Here is a 14632-nt window from a genome sequence, read left to right as displayed (position 1 = left end):
AAAGGACTTAGTGACTGAGCAACAACAGCCTCAGACAAAATGGTCAGGAATTATTAAACTGAAATCAAACCCACAAAGCATAGCAATTTAAGAAAAAGTTTTTTTAAAATGTGTAGTTTTAAAGACTAATGCATTTTAAATATTGGACCTTCCCCAATGGCTCAGTGTTAATGAATCTACCTGCATTACAGGAAGCAGGAGACATAGGTTCCATCCCTGGGTCAAGATGATCTCCCGGAGGAGGAAATGGCAGCCTGCTCCAGTATTCTTGCCTGGAAAATCCCATGGACAGAGAAGCCTGTTGGGCTACAGTCCATGGGGTCTCAGAGTTGGACACAACTGAGGGACTGAGCACATTCAGGGCATATTCAATATTATGGTTAGTAGAGAAGAGATAAACCTGTCATCATTTACTATACCAACATTTTGAATATATTAAATACTTATTTTCTGTCATATGTTATACTGTCTGATGCATTCAAGTGTGATTTTAATCCAAGAAACACTACCTTAAAATTTTTTCCAGGATTTGCATCATAATGATAGCAAATCATTTTCTTTTCTAGTGTTGTAGCAGTGCTCCTAAAAGGATTATATGAGAAATGTTCTCAAACAAACCACTAAAATTATATTATTTATCATATATAGATGGCAGATAATGTGTTACTCTTAGCATTCTAAATGCACATTTAAACACTTGTGTGCACACACACTGATACCAGTTAAACTTAGAAATATGTAATTATTCACTTTCAAATATATCAATATTTGGCCCTATAGTTGTTTATAATGTACTGTTACAACAGGAATCGTTTTGATACTGTAGAATTGAAGTTGAATGCAGTGTTTGTCAGAAGCTCAAAAGCATTAAGTCTTGTTATGCCTCAGGTTTTCTTGGCTCAGAGTAGTGACTGGGACCTCACTGCCTTTATGGAATACTGTGTTCACTGGGATTTTTAACTGGAGATAAGTAAAGTGTGATAAAGAAAAAGAGGGACAAGGTAAAACCACGAAAATAGAGAGAAACTCAATGAACATCTGAAATGTAATCTGAATTTACATGGTGGAAATGAACTATGCCATACATGTCCTTTTTATTTGTTGTAAAACTTATGACAGGTCAGTGACCGAGACCATTTTCTATGAGTGCAAAATTCATATATTTGGTGGCTATTTTTTATATTGATTTATTTCAAGTATCTCTATTTAAACAGAATATATCACAAATTTTTTAGAATAAAATTAATTTATCTCATGTTGATTTTATTTACTATTTTGGATAGTTGGTATAATTTTGCCAGAACAGGTAGCTAAAATCCATCACCAGTGTAGCACTGCAACCTCAAACCTCTTCAGAATTATAGGCTTTTCTTGAAATTTCAAAATTTCACTGTGAAATTAATGTTAATATTTGTATTGGACAACTATAACTGTACAAATAAAATTAGAAAGGCTCCAGATAATGATTTATTTAAGCCACACATATTTGTGATAGTTCCAATTAATTAAAAGGTCTGCTAATATATCACATTCAACAACATCATCAAACTATTCAAATAATAATAAACCATATTTAAGTAGAAGGTTTTGAATAGTCATATATGCAGAAAATTTATAATGTATTATACTTTATATATACTGTATTATATATTATAAATATATATTTTATGAATATATATTTTAAAATATATTTATAGTATAAATTACATATTTTAAAATTCTATATATACTATTATATGTATATACACATATATGCATACGTATATATAACATATAATATACTGTTATATGTTAAATAACTTCTATAAAACACTTATTTAGTAAAGAAGCATTGTGGTTTGTATTTGTTGGCAAAATTACCTTTTTACTAACTTATTTAGGAAAGGCTAGAAAAGTGCTTAGAGCAAGAAGTAGTTTTCTCTGTGCGCAAAGATGAAGTCAGTTATCTTTTGGAGAGTTTACCATGTTTGAGAGCTAGTGCAGTTATATTACTAGAAGAGCAAATAAAGAAACTCAGAGTCTTCATATATCGTATTACATTTGTAGTATAAATCTCTAAGATTACACTTTAGACTGAGCCACATACTCAAACTGTTGTCTATCCATTCTTCTTTGAGATTGAATGTCTCACAACTTTGACAGTCTAACTCCTTAGCAAACATTATTCTTTGGCATCAATATGTCTCACACAAAATTGAATGTCAAGTGAAAGGCTTTCCACAGTGAAATTCTGGAAAATAGTATATGAATGTGAAGGCCTTGCTCATTGCAAATCACTTGAATGGGACAGTCTTCTATAGTGACTGTATTATGTATGGGAACAGAGAGGTACTGTGGAATGGGATATTATACAAGCAAGCAGAATAAATATCCAAATATCTGGAGAAACAATTGGAAGCAATAAACACTGCAACAAATAGGAAAACAGAAAGTAGAAGAAAGACCTTATTCATTACTGAGAATAAAAAATAATAGTTTAGTTGGTGACATGAGGTACGTTGATGCATTATGGAGGTGACTACTAGTGTTTGTGTAGAGGAAATATAAACAAACAGAATCTATGAAAGTAAAATGAAGACCAGATGTTTAAATCCTTTCAGTGTGGGTTTTAAGACAGAGAGTAATAAAAGTGAATTATAAATATATAATATCACAGTAAAATGGCCCATGATGCTTTAAAAAAAGAAAACTAGAGAGACATATTTTGTAGGGATATATACACATAGAATGTGAAATCCTAAGCACATGTTAATGCTGAAATCCAGAAGCCTGAAAGACCTCGTTATAGTTTGAGAAAGAAAAGAGACCAAGAATGACTCAAGTTATTGCACCAGTTTGGTAAAGGAATAGAATGAGGGAACGGATGCTAAGAAGGGACAGCCACTGTATAATAGAACAGTCTTAGGAGTGCTGCTTTATGAACTTCAAGACAGATATAGGTTTAAAGAAAAATGGAGTAATCAACTAGATTCAGCCTAGCTGACAGATGGAGTAAAATATGAACAAAAACTTGCTCGTTAGATTTGACACTGAGAATGTCATTTTCAAGCTTAGTGAAATGGCGTGGGGTGGGAGGCCCATTGTTGCTGAAAGCCAGATTAGAGAAAGTTAGAGAACAGTCATTGAGGGGAGACAGCAATAACTATTCTTGGAGGCATTTTCCTTCAAGAGGAGTAGAATAATGAAATGGGAACTAGTGATAGGGAGGATGATAAATGTCATGACGAGAGGCTTTCCATTTTTTTTTTTCCTTTTCAAACATATAAAACCAGGACGAGTGTATATGCAATTTGAAATAATTCTATAAATAAAGGCAAACAAAATAATGATTATAAGAATCTTACTCTTTTAAAAGGTAAATGGCATGGGATCCAGAATAGTGAATTATTAAAGTCCTATTTTAATATTAAAAACAATCAAATCAACTACAAGTAAATGTCTTTCTAGTTATGGGCTTCTCTGGTGGCTCAGATGGTAAAGAGTCTGCCTGCAGTGTGGGAGACCTGGGTTGGAAAGAAACCGCTGGAGAAGGAAATGGCAACCCACTGCAGTATTCTTGCCTGGAAAATCCCATAGACAGAGGAGCCTGGCAGGCCTCATGGTGTTGCAAAGAGTCCGACTCAAATCAACGACTTACTTTTCTAGTTATACTTTTTATAAGGCATCGTGGATCATTTCACTGTGAGATTATGTATTTATAACAGTTTTATTACTCTCTGTCTTAAAATCCACACTAAAGGGATTTAAACATTTGGTTTTAATTTTACTTTCCTAGATTTTGTTTGTTTATATTTCCTCTAAACAAACAATAGTAGTTGCCTCCATAGTACACTCACTAACCTCATGTCACCAACAAAGCTATATTATTTTTTATTCTCAAAACTTCATCTCTTTATCCTACTGTCTTTCCCCTTACTTGTAGTGTTTTAACGTCTTTCAGTTAGTGGATTCTAAGTATACAATATGGTTAAAGAACTGGACAAGATAATACAACTTTTAGTTTGAGTGGCTATTTTAAACCTCCTGAACCTTTCTTTTTTTAATATTTTATTTTTTTAATTTGATAGATTGAGCTATCCTTTTTTAACTGGGACTATCATTTTTGCCCCATGGACATTGCATTCTGTTAGCTATCTCCATAATTGTCTGTGTCTCACTTTATCCCCTCCATCCTCTGTTTCTAATATTGAATTGATAATGGTGCTCACCTTGCTTTTGATGTTCAAGTGCTGCCATTTGGTCTCTATGATATGAGGAATCTGTCGTTCTCATTGCCGTCACAGAACAGAATTGTGTATCAACACTTCCTACTTTCAGTCCTAAACTTCAGAAGTCAGAAACCTCTGAGATTCTCAGTGATATTCTTGTTGCATTCATGATCACATTTCTGATTATTTTGGTAAACGGAATGTCCTTTGGGGTTTGCCTATGAAACTTAATCCTCCTGTAGATTTGTTGGCTTTCTGCAGTATATCACTATAGTATATGCCCACTTTCTCCAAGTGCTTTTATTCATTTCAATTTATTCTAGATATGTAATTTACATATGACATTGTGTAAGTTTATGTCTAAGGTGTACCATATATTGATTTAATACATTTATATATTGCAATAGGATTACTATGATTACCAGCATGCTATTGCTGCTGCTGCTGCTGCTGCTGCTGCTGCTAAATAGCTTCAATCGTGTCTGACTCTGTGCGACCCCATAGATGGCAGCCCACCAGGCTCCTCTGTCCACAGGATTCTCTAGGCAAGAATACTGGAGTGGGTTGCCATTTCCTTCTCCAGACTAACAGCATAGTAGCTTTAACTAACATACCAGCTTTAAACTAACTCAGATATCTGTCATAAAAATGGTTTCTTTTTAGTGATTAGAACATTTAAAATTTAATCTCCTAGCAATTTTTAAAATACAGTGTTGTTGACTCCGATCACAGTATGTGCGTTAGATCTCTAGAACTTACTCATCTTCTATTAATAGTCGCAAGTTTGCATCCTCTAGCAACATCTCCAAGTATTTCAAATTGTACTCATAGTGTCTGCCATAACAGTTCTGGAATTCCTACTTCACTTGCTTTCTCTGAATTTTTAAGACCAATCCTAGTAATGAGGAGCACTGTCTCTCAGAGCATTAATCAACTATTAACTTTTGTGTCCTAGGGTAATGCTCCTAAAATGATAAATATTTCCTTACCAATATCTTGATGTTTTGTTCCCCTGACACAGTGCTCTCAGAATCTAATCTCAATCATATCTTCTTGCTGATACATGCTGACTTTTATTGGCTTCTATTTGGGGAGATAATGCCTTTTCTCCCTTAGGATACTCAGCACCTCCCAAACAGTGTTATGTTGTACCTGCATCCTAGTTTTGTTCTGATGATCGGGGCAGGGGGTTAAGTAGGGTCAGACACTGGGCAGGAAGTGTTTTTTCGCATAACCAACTTTCTTCCTATAAGGTAAACTCTGTCTTCTGGTATTTAAATGAAAGGATTTGGCTCAGGAGGTCAGATATATCTTTTAGATTCCTGATTTTGGATTGTTTGTAATGTGTTTTCATCTAAAACCACACTTTCCCATTCTTTCCCAATGAATGCCTTCATTTTTTTTTTTTTTTTTTTTTTTTGGTAGCCAGATATTTCCAGACTGAAAACTCAAACTTGTCAGGAATTTTCTAATAACTAAGCTATGGACATGATGTTGATCTTTTTTCTTTAAACTCTGGCTTCAAGAGAATCTACTTATATGCTGCCAGGATGGCTTTTGATATTCACATTTAGTGTTTAAATTAGAAGGAATGATGCTGAAGCTGAAGCTCCAATTCTTTGGCCACCTAATGTGATGAGTGGACTCATTGGAAAAGACCCTGCTGCTGGGAAAGTTTGAAGGAAAATGGAGAATGGGGTGGCAGAGGATCAGATCGTTAGGTAGCATCAGCTATTCCATGTGCATGAATTTAAGCAAACTCTGGGAGATAGTAGAAGACAGAGGAGTCTGACACGCTGCAGTCCATGGGGTTACAAACAGTTGGACGTGACTTCATGACTGAACAACAACAATCACTCTCAGTCTCTTACTGTCTTTCTCCAGTGTATCAATAGTCCCAGTAACAGTGGCCCAATTCTGTTGTCCTTATGATTACTACTTTCCCTGTACTTCAAGACATCTACTACTTTAATTGAACTAGTGCATTTTCATTCAATGGTGTACCATCTAGGTTCACCACTAATGGAAGTTTTAATAACAGCACATTTGCAACACTGCCCCTGGGCTGTGCCCCTGTATCAAGGGCTGTCCACAGTCCATCCACCACCAGTGAGAGGAAGCTCTTTTCCAACTGGTCAATGGATAATCCAGATCAGATATTCCATTTTAGCTTTTTTTTTTTTTTTGACCACTCCTATTTCCAACTATTACTAGCTGGATTACCCATGAAATAGCCTCTGTCAGAGAGATATTTGTATGTAGAAATATTGATGGAAAATGTTTTCAACACTAACTGCTGTGGGGAATGAAGGAAGCAAGATTGTGCAGAAGAATAATAGTTGGTTGCTGAATCAGTGATACAATAAATTCAGCTAGTCTCAAGGGGAGCTGTGGAGCTGGCTAACCATACAGAATTGCCAGGATTGAGACAAGGAAGCCAGGACCCTTTAACCATTTATGGTTCAGTCACTGGATGTGTGTTACATTCAAGGAAGGGAGTTATTTACAGAGCTAACTCGCTTCAGCTATGGGCAATATTTCAAGGTAGACTCAGCTGTGAAAAGGCAATCCCCAAGACTCTCAATAGCTAGCAGAAGAATGTTTCATTCCTGAAAGCAGGAAGCTGGGAATCCTGAGAGCAAATGATAATATTCATTTCAAGGAGGGAATCATTACCACCTGATGCACACAATTCCCTCTCTTCACAATCACTTTTTTGCAACATTGCCTGCTTTCATTTTATGATTCCCATAAGTGATCTTATTTTATTGGTATTATTTATTCATTAATTTTGTCTCTCTACACTAGAGTATAATCTCCTTAAGAGGAAAGTCCTTTTTGATTTGTTCAAAGCTACATCCCCATCATTTAGAAAGTGCTTCTTACACAGTATGCATGTGTACTCAGTTGCTCAGTCATGCCCATCTCTTTGTGACCCTATGGATTGCAGCCTGCCAGGCTCCTCTGTCCATGGGATTTTCTAGACAAGAATACTGATGCAGGTTGCCACTTCCTCCTCCAGAGGATATTTCCACCTGGACACTGAACGCACATATCTTGTGTCTCCTGCATTGGCAGGCAGATTCTTTACCATCATAAGTAATGCTCAAAATTCTCCAAGCCAGGCTTCAGCAATACATGAACCATGAACTTCCAGATGTTCAAGCTGGTTTTAAAAAAGACAGAGGAACCAGAGATCAAATTGCTAGCAACTGCTGGATCATCACAAAAGCAGGAGAGTTCCAGAAAAACATCTATTTCTGCTTTATTGACTATGCCAAAGCCTTTGACTGTGTGGATCACAATAAACTGTGGAAAATTCTGAAAGAGATGACCTGCCTCTTGAGAAACCTAAATGCAGGTCAGGAAGCAATAGTTACAACTGGACATGGAACAACAGACTGGTTCCAAATAGGAAAAGGTGTTCGTCAAGGCTGTATATCGTCACCCTGCTTATTTAACTTATATGCAGAGTACATCATGAGAAACACTGGGCTGGAAGAAGCACAAGCTAGAATCAAGATTGCTGGGAGAAATATCAATAACCTCAGATATGCAGATGACACCACCCTTATGGCAGAAAGTGAAGAGGAACTCAAAAGCCTCTTGATGAAAGTGAAAGTGGAGAGTGAAAAAGTTGGCTTAAAGCTCCACATTCAGAAAATGAAGATCATGGCATCTGGTTCCATCACTTCATGGGAAATAGATGGGGAAAGAGTGGAAACAGTGTCAGACTTTATTTTTTTGGGCTCCAAAATCACTGCAGATGGTGACTGCAGCCATGAAATTAAAAGACACTTACTCCTTGGAAGGAAAGTTATGATCAACCTAGACAACATATTCAAAAGCAGAGACATTACTTTTCCAACAAAGGTCCATCTAGTCAAGGCTATGGTTTCTCCTGTGGTCATGTATGGATATGAGAGTTGGACTGTGAAGAAGGCTGAGCGCTGAAGAATTGATGCTTTTGAAGTGTGGTGTTGGAGAAGACTCTTGAGAGTCCCTTGGACTGCAAGGAGATCCAAAAAGTCCATTCTAAAGGAGATCAGTCCTGGGTGTTCATTCGATGGACTGATGCTGAAGCTGAAACTCCAATACTTTGGCCACCTCATGCGAAGAACTGACTCATTGGAAAAGACCTTGATGCTGGGAGGAATTGGACGCAGTAGAAGTGGATGACAGAGGATGAGATGGCTGGCTGGCATCACTGACTCGATGGACATGAGTTTGAGTGAACTCCGGTAGTTGGTGATGGACAGGGAGGCTTGGGGTGCTGCAATTCATGGGGTCACAAAGAGTCGGACATGACTGAGTGAATGAACTGACTGAACTGACCAACTGGGAAGCCCTCATTAATGGTGTAATAATAACTTTTTTGTATTGGTTATGACTAATAGAAACATTTATACTGGAGAATATAGGTTCTCTGATTATATTATGCTAAGGGAGCACTAAGAGCAGTTAGGAAATTACTCAGATTAGGTTGGTTCTTAGTCTGCTCAGACTGTGGCTCATAACAGCCTTCAACTACAGTTTATTTTTTACAGTTTTGCTTCATTGACTACACTAAAGTCGTTAATTATGTAAATCATAACAAACTGGAAAATTCTTACAGAGATAGTAATACCAGACCACCTTACCTGCCTCCTGAGAAACCTGTATACAGTACAAGAAGCAACAGTATGAACCAGACATAGAGCAATGGACTGGTTCAAAATTGGGAAAGAAGTACATCAAGGCATATTGTTACCTTACTTATTTAATTTATATGCAAAGTACATCATGCAAAAATGCTGGGCTGAATGAATCACAAACTGGAATCAAGATAGCTGGTAGAAATATCAACAACCTCAGATATGCAGTATTATCACTCTAATGGCAGAAAGTGAAGAGGAACAAAGGACCTCTTGATGACAGTAAAAGAGAAGAGTGAAAAAGCTGGCTTAAAACTCAACATTCAGAAAACTAAGAGCATGGCAAACAGTCACATCATTTCATGGCAAATAGATGGGGTAAAAAGTGGAAACAGTGACAGATTTTACTTTCTTGGGCTCCAAAATTACTGTGGATGGTGACTGAAGCCAAGAAATTAAAAGGCCTTTGCTCCTTGGAGGAAAGCTATGATGAACTTACATAGTTTATTAAAAAGCAGAGTCATCATCCCAGTGTACCAGCCCCTTCCTGTATTCAGCATTGAACCTAGACTGGCGATTCATTTCTTATATGATATTATACATGTTTTAATGCCATTCTCCCAAATCATCCCCCCTCCCTCTCCCACATAGTCCAAAAGACTGTTCTATACATGATGCATGTTGATGTATGGCAAAACCAATACAATATTGTAAAATAAAAAAATAAAAATAAATAAAAAAAAAAAAAGCAGAGACATCACTTTGCCAGCAAAGGTCCATATATTCAAGGCTAGGTTTTTTTCCAGTAGTCTTGTATGGATGTGACAGTTGGACCACAAAGAAGGCTGAGTGGCAAGGAGCTGATGCTTTCTAACTGTGTGTTGGAGAAGACTCTTGCCAGTCCGTTGGACAGCAAGGAGATCAAACCAGTCAATCCTAAAGGAAATCAACCCTGAATAATCACTGGAAGGACTAGTTCTGAAGCTGAAGCTCCAATACTTTGGTCACGTAATGTGAAAAGCCAGCTCATTGGAAAAGACTCTGAAGCTGGGAAAGATTGACGGCAGGAGGAGAAGGGGACTGCAGGAGGAGAAGGGGACGACAGAGGATGAGATGGTTGGATGGCATTACTGACTCAACAGACATGTGTTTGAGCAAACTCAGGAAGATAGTGAAGGACAGGGAACCTGACGTGCTGAAGTTCATGGGATCACAAAACAGCAACCACCCTTATGGTCTAATTTTAATCATCTCATCTCTGACCCAATGTTCAAATACAGTCATTTTGGGGGTTAAAACTTTAACACATGAATTTTGAAGAGACACAGACATTTAGTCTACAATAGTTAGATTATCATGAAGAACTTGCTGAAAGAAGATTATGGAAAAAATCTTAGTGAACAAGGCAACTTTTGTGCAGTGGTGTGATAGTTAATGTTTAAAAACTGGCTGTCAAGGTCTAGTTCTGCCATGAATGTTGGTTTATATTTTCACATGTCATTGAGTAAAATAATAATAAAACAATGAAAATGTATTTCAGAACTGTGCTTGTTCATCAAGAATATGACTAATTTCTTTGCTAAGTTAAGTAATAGGTTTTGAATACTGGAAAAAAAGTATTTCATCATTTTTGTATGTATTTGTGTATATTTTAAAGTTTAATCCACTTTATTAACATTTCTTCCAACACTTTCCTAAGCCTAGATAATATATAAAATATCAATCCAGCCCTGTCTTGTAGCATTTGTTTGATATCTTTGCTATAAATATTACCACTACCTAACTCTCATTGAACACAGAGCTGGGAAGAGATGCATAGTAGTGCAACTTATGATTATTTCCCTCATACATAGAAAATAGATGTAAATTACCTCAAGAAATAGAAAACAATAAAATAAAAAGGGAAATGATGAGTTTTGAGTATGTATTTTAATGCACTTTAATTATAAGTTATATAATTAAATTTTAAGCTCTTTAATGACTGGATTACAGAGTTGCTAAAAATTTAACCCCTGACCCTTATGGGTAGATATGAACTGGCTCTAGCTCAGCACTGCTTTTATGTGAGTAAGGTAATCTGGTGGGCCTGCAAAGAGTCAGTGAGGCAAGGAATGGTAAGAAGTGCATTTCAGGAGAAGGACCATGCATAAATATAATCATGACTAGAGAAAGAAGCATGGCACAGTTGTTGGACTTAACCTAGTTCTATGTACATGGAATGGCATTCTTTTGGAAAATTACAGTAGGAAGTGGGTAAATCCTTAAGGAGAATGCAAGATTGGTGTTATGGACTGAAAGTTTGTGTCCCCACCCAGATTCAAATGTTCAAACTCAAATCCCAATGTGATGATATTTAGAGGGAGATAATTAGTAGAGCCCTCATGGATGGGACAGGTGCCCCTATAAGGAAAAGTCAAAGAGGTCTCTAGCTCTTTTTCTGCCATTTGAGGATACAATGAGAAGTGGAAAATGCATCACCATAAAAAGGACTAACAAGGTGACATCCTGATCTCAAACTTCCATCTTCCAGAACTAACAGAAATAAATTTCCATTGTTTATAAGCTATAAAAGCATATACAGAGTTTATGACATTTTATGCATATAAGCATATACAGAGTTTATGGCATTTTGTTATAGAAGCCCAAGCTAATTAAGAGAATTGGCTAGGTATATACTGCAGTACCAAACTGTCCCCCCCAAATTAAGGGTGTTAAAACAACAAAAGTTAATTCTCACTCTTTCTCTATGTTTTATGGTGGTCAACTGGGGGACTCAGCTCATTATAATCAAATAAGTGTCAAAGCTGATGTAGTCTCTACCATATCATGCTGGAGCTTTATTGGTGCTAGACTTCAGTGAACTATAATAAGGGAGAATAATGTGGAGAAATGTGCACTGGCTCTTAAATGGAGCCTGGCAGAAGTGATGCACATCACTGTCCTCATGATTAAATGGCCAAAGCCAATCATATTGGTGAATCTTATCATGGTCTTGACATTTTGAACATGTAAACTATTTATTTATGAAATGGCTATGGGGATAACTTGAATTTAACTCCTCTACTGAAGTCCTGTGTTTTCAATGACTTCATAAATAGTGAAAGAATGAATCACACCTAAATCATCTCTGGTAATTGAACTCTGCTTCAGATATATAAGAAAAGGTGAAACGACATCCTAATCTGTACAAAGCTATTTAGAAAGACTATGGGAGCCAGGAAAATTGCACAGTCACTTTTATACAGGATTTATCCAGAGCTTGAGAAAACTACTTTGTATTTAAATACATAGTGTTTTTATTACTGTGGGGCATGTTGAAGTTGTAGTTGTAATTTAGACCAGGATATTTTCACTTGACAAACATGAGTCAGAGCAATCTTCTGCAGGAAAAAATGTTTTTGATCCTTTGCCTGGGGAAGCTGTGGGTAAGGAAGATGCATATTCTCTCTTATAATTTATTCCAGTTATTTTTTTCTTCCTTGTATGAAAGACATGCTACAAATTATTTGCTGGATATTTTCCTTATTTTTTTTTTTCTTCTAGAGCCACTTACCATGCTGTTCTACCCTTCTCTTGCCCTGAGAGACTTACTCATACAGGCTGGGCAAACAGATTCCTTTTTCTCTGGCTTATGGTTGGATTTGGCCTTAACAGATAGCAAGAGATCAGAGAACAGGAGATGGGTAGGAGTGAAGTGTGAATTTTCTAGCTCACTTTCTTCCAGTTTTCCACAGATTGGTTGCATTTCTACATCAAAGGGCACAATTCCTGTGGAGATCATGTAACTTCCCTTTCCTTCTGCCTTTGAAATGATGGGGTTTCCTGGTAGCTCTGCTGGTAAAGAATCCTGGTAGCTCGGCTGGTAAAGAATCCACTTGCAATGCAGGAGACCCCAGTTTGTTTCCTGGGTTGGGAAGATCTGCTGGAGAAGGGATAGGCTACCCACTCCAGTATTCTTGGTTTTCAGTGGTAGCTTAGCTGGTAAAGAATCCACCTGCAACGTGGGAGACCTCAGTTTGATCCCTGGGTTGAGAAGATCCTCTGGAGAAGGGAAAGGCTACCCACTCCAGTATTCTGGCCTGGAGAATTAAATGGACTGTATAGTCCAAGTCGACTGAGCGACTTTCACTTTGCAATGAAAGCTCCTTGCTTTTATTAATCTGAAATAAATGCCCATATTTTTAAATTTTAGACTCTCCACATTGGCATATTTTTATAGCCAGGGCATGACTGATACATCTTCTTAAGCATATAAATGCAAATATATCTCTGCCTAGGGGCTTTCCTGGTGGCTCAGTAGTAAAGAATTCACCTGCTAATGCAGGAGATATAGGTTCAGTCCCTGAGTTGGGAAGATTCCATGGAGAAGGAAATGACAATCTACTCCAGTATTCTTGCCTGGGAAATCCCATGGATGGAGAAGCCTGGTGGGCTACACTCCATGGGGTCACAAAGAGTCAGACACGACTTAGAGACTAAACAACAATGATATCTCTGCCTACCTATATCCCCTTCACACAGCCTCAAATGTACTCCCATGCAATGGTGTGGCCACATGATGAAATCAACATGTAACTGAACTTAAAAAATGCACATCACAGTTTAAGCTATGTCTTTGCTTCTTTCCTTTTAATAGCAAATAAATTAATGAATGTGAAAATGTTTTATAAATTTTCAAACGTGATAAATGTTATTTTCTACAGATGATAGATGTAACTATGGGTTCCATTGCCTATAATACAAGCATAATTCCTGCATGAATCAAACCATTAATTCTTAATGGTGCTTAATTATTATTGAACATATTTTTCTTCACAGGAGCTGTCATTTAAATGTGCTTGCCAACTAGCTTGTTTATCAAAACATCCAGTCCCTTTCAAATTCTCATTTATGTTGCCTTGTGTTTACCACTCCCATAAATTTGTATTATCAGCATATTTAACTATCCAGGCTGTTTTGGAGATTGAAAAGATGGGAGTTGATTCATCATGTGCAGCATCTCATACATCTGTCATTTCTATTCTACTGCCATTTGGTTAGTTCAGCCTGTTATTACTTCATGTTTAGATAATTGCAATAAATTTCATACTGTTCTTGCTTCTGCACTTGCTCCCTCTATTCCAAATATAAACTCGTATCCATCTGGCAAAATGCCACCAGATTATGTTTTCTTTTCCCCTCTACCTTCCAAGAACATATATCCCCCATATTTTCATTTGGTTTTTTCCTCAGTTAACATTTTATCCCTTTTATTAGAACACATATTATCAATTTTCTGACTAACTGTGTGCATTTACTTTTCAAAATCTAACTGAAATCTCACATTATTGGAAATGTTTTAGCTGGAAAACCTATAAAGCAAAGCTCCCAGAATATTTATAGTGTGTAACACTTTTTAAGCACATCTTTTAAGCTCCAGTTATGTAGTTATCTCATAGTAATCTTAATTTACATAAACATCTTGAGATAAGTACACATCTCAAATACTTCTTTATCCACTTCAATAAGAAAACAGGTTCTGTTGATTTTTGTAATAAATATTTATTAAGAACATACTTTCTCCCAGGCCAGTTTTTTCCATCATTTTTGGCATGCTCAGTAAAATTCTGTTGACTTATTTCTGATGAAGTGAACTGATTAGTAATTTGAGACTAGAAAACTTTTTCAAATGTGCATTTTTTTCTCACATCAAGCTGCTGTGTTCCTGTAAACACTATTTCTGTTAAGTGAACACGTGGATATTGTGTATCTGGTTAGCCAGTTATTTGAGCGAATAAAGTAGTCATCATA

Source organism: Bubalus bubalis, chromosome 19 (assembly GCF_019923935.1).
Source record: "Bubalus bubalis isolate 160015118507 breed Murrah chromosome 19, NDDB_SH_1, whole genome shotgun sequence".
Classification (NCBI taxonomy): Eukaryota; Metazoa; Chordata; class Mammalia; order Artiodactyla; family Bovidae; genus Bubalus; species Bubalus bubalis.
This window is presented reverse-complemented; position numbering follows the sequence as displayed.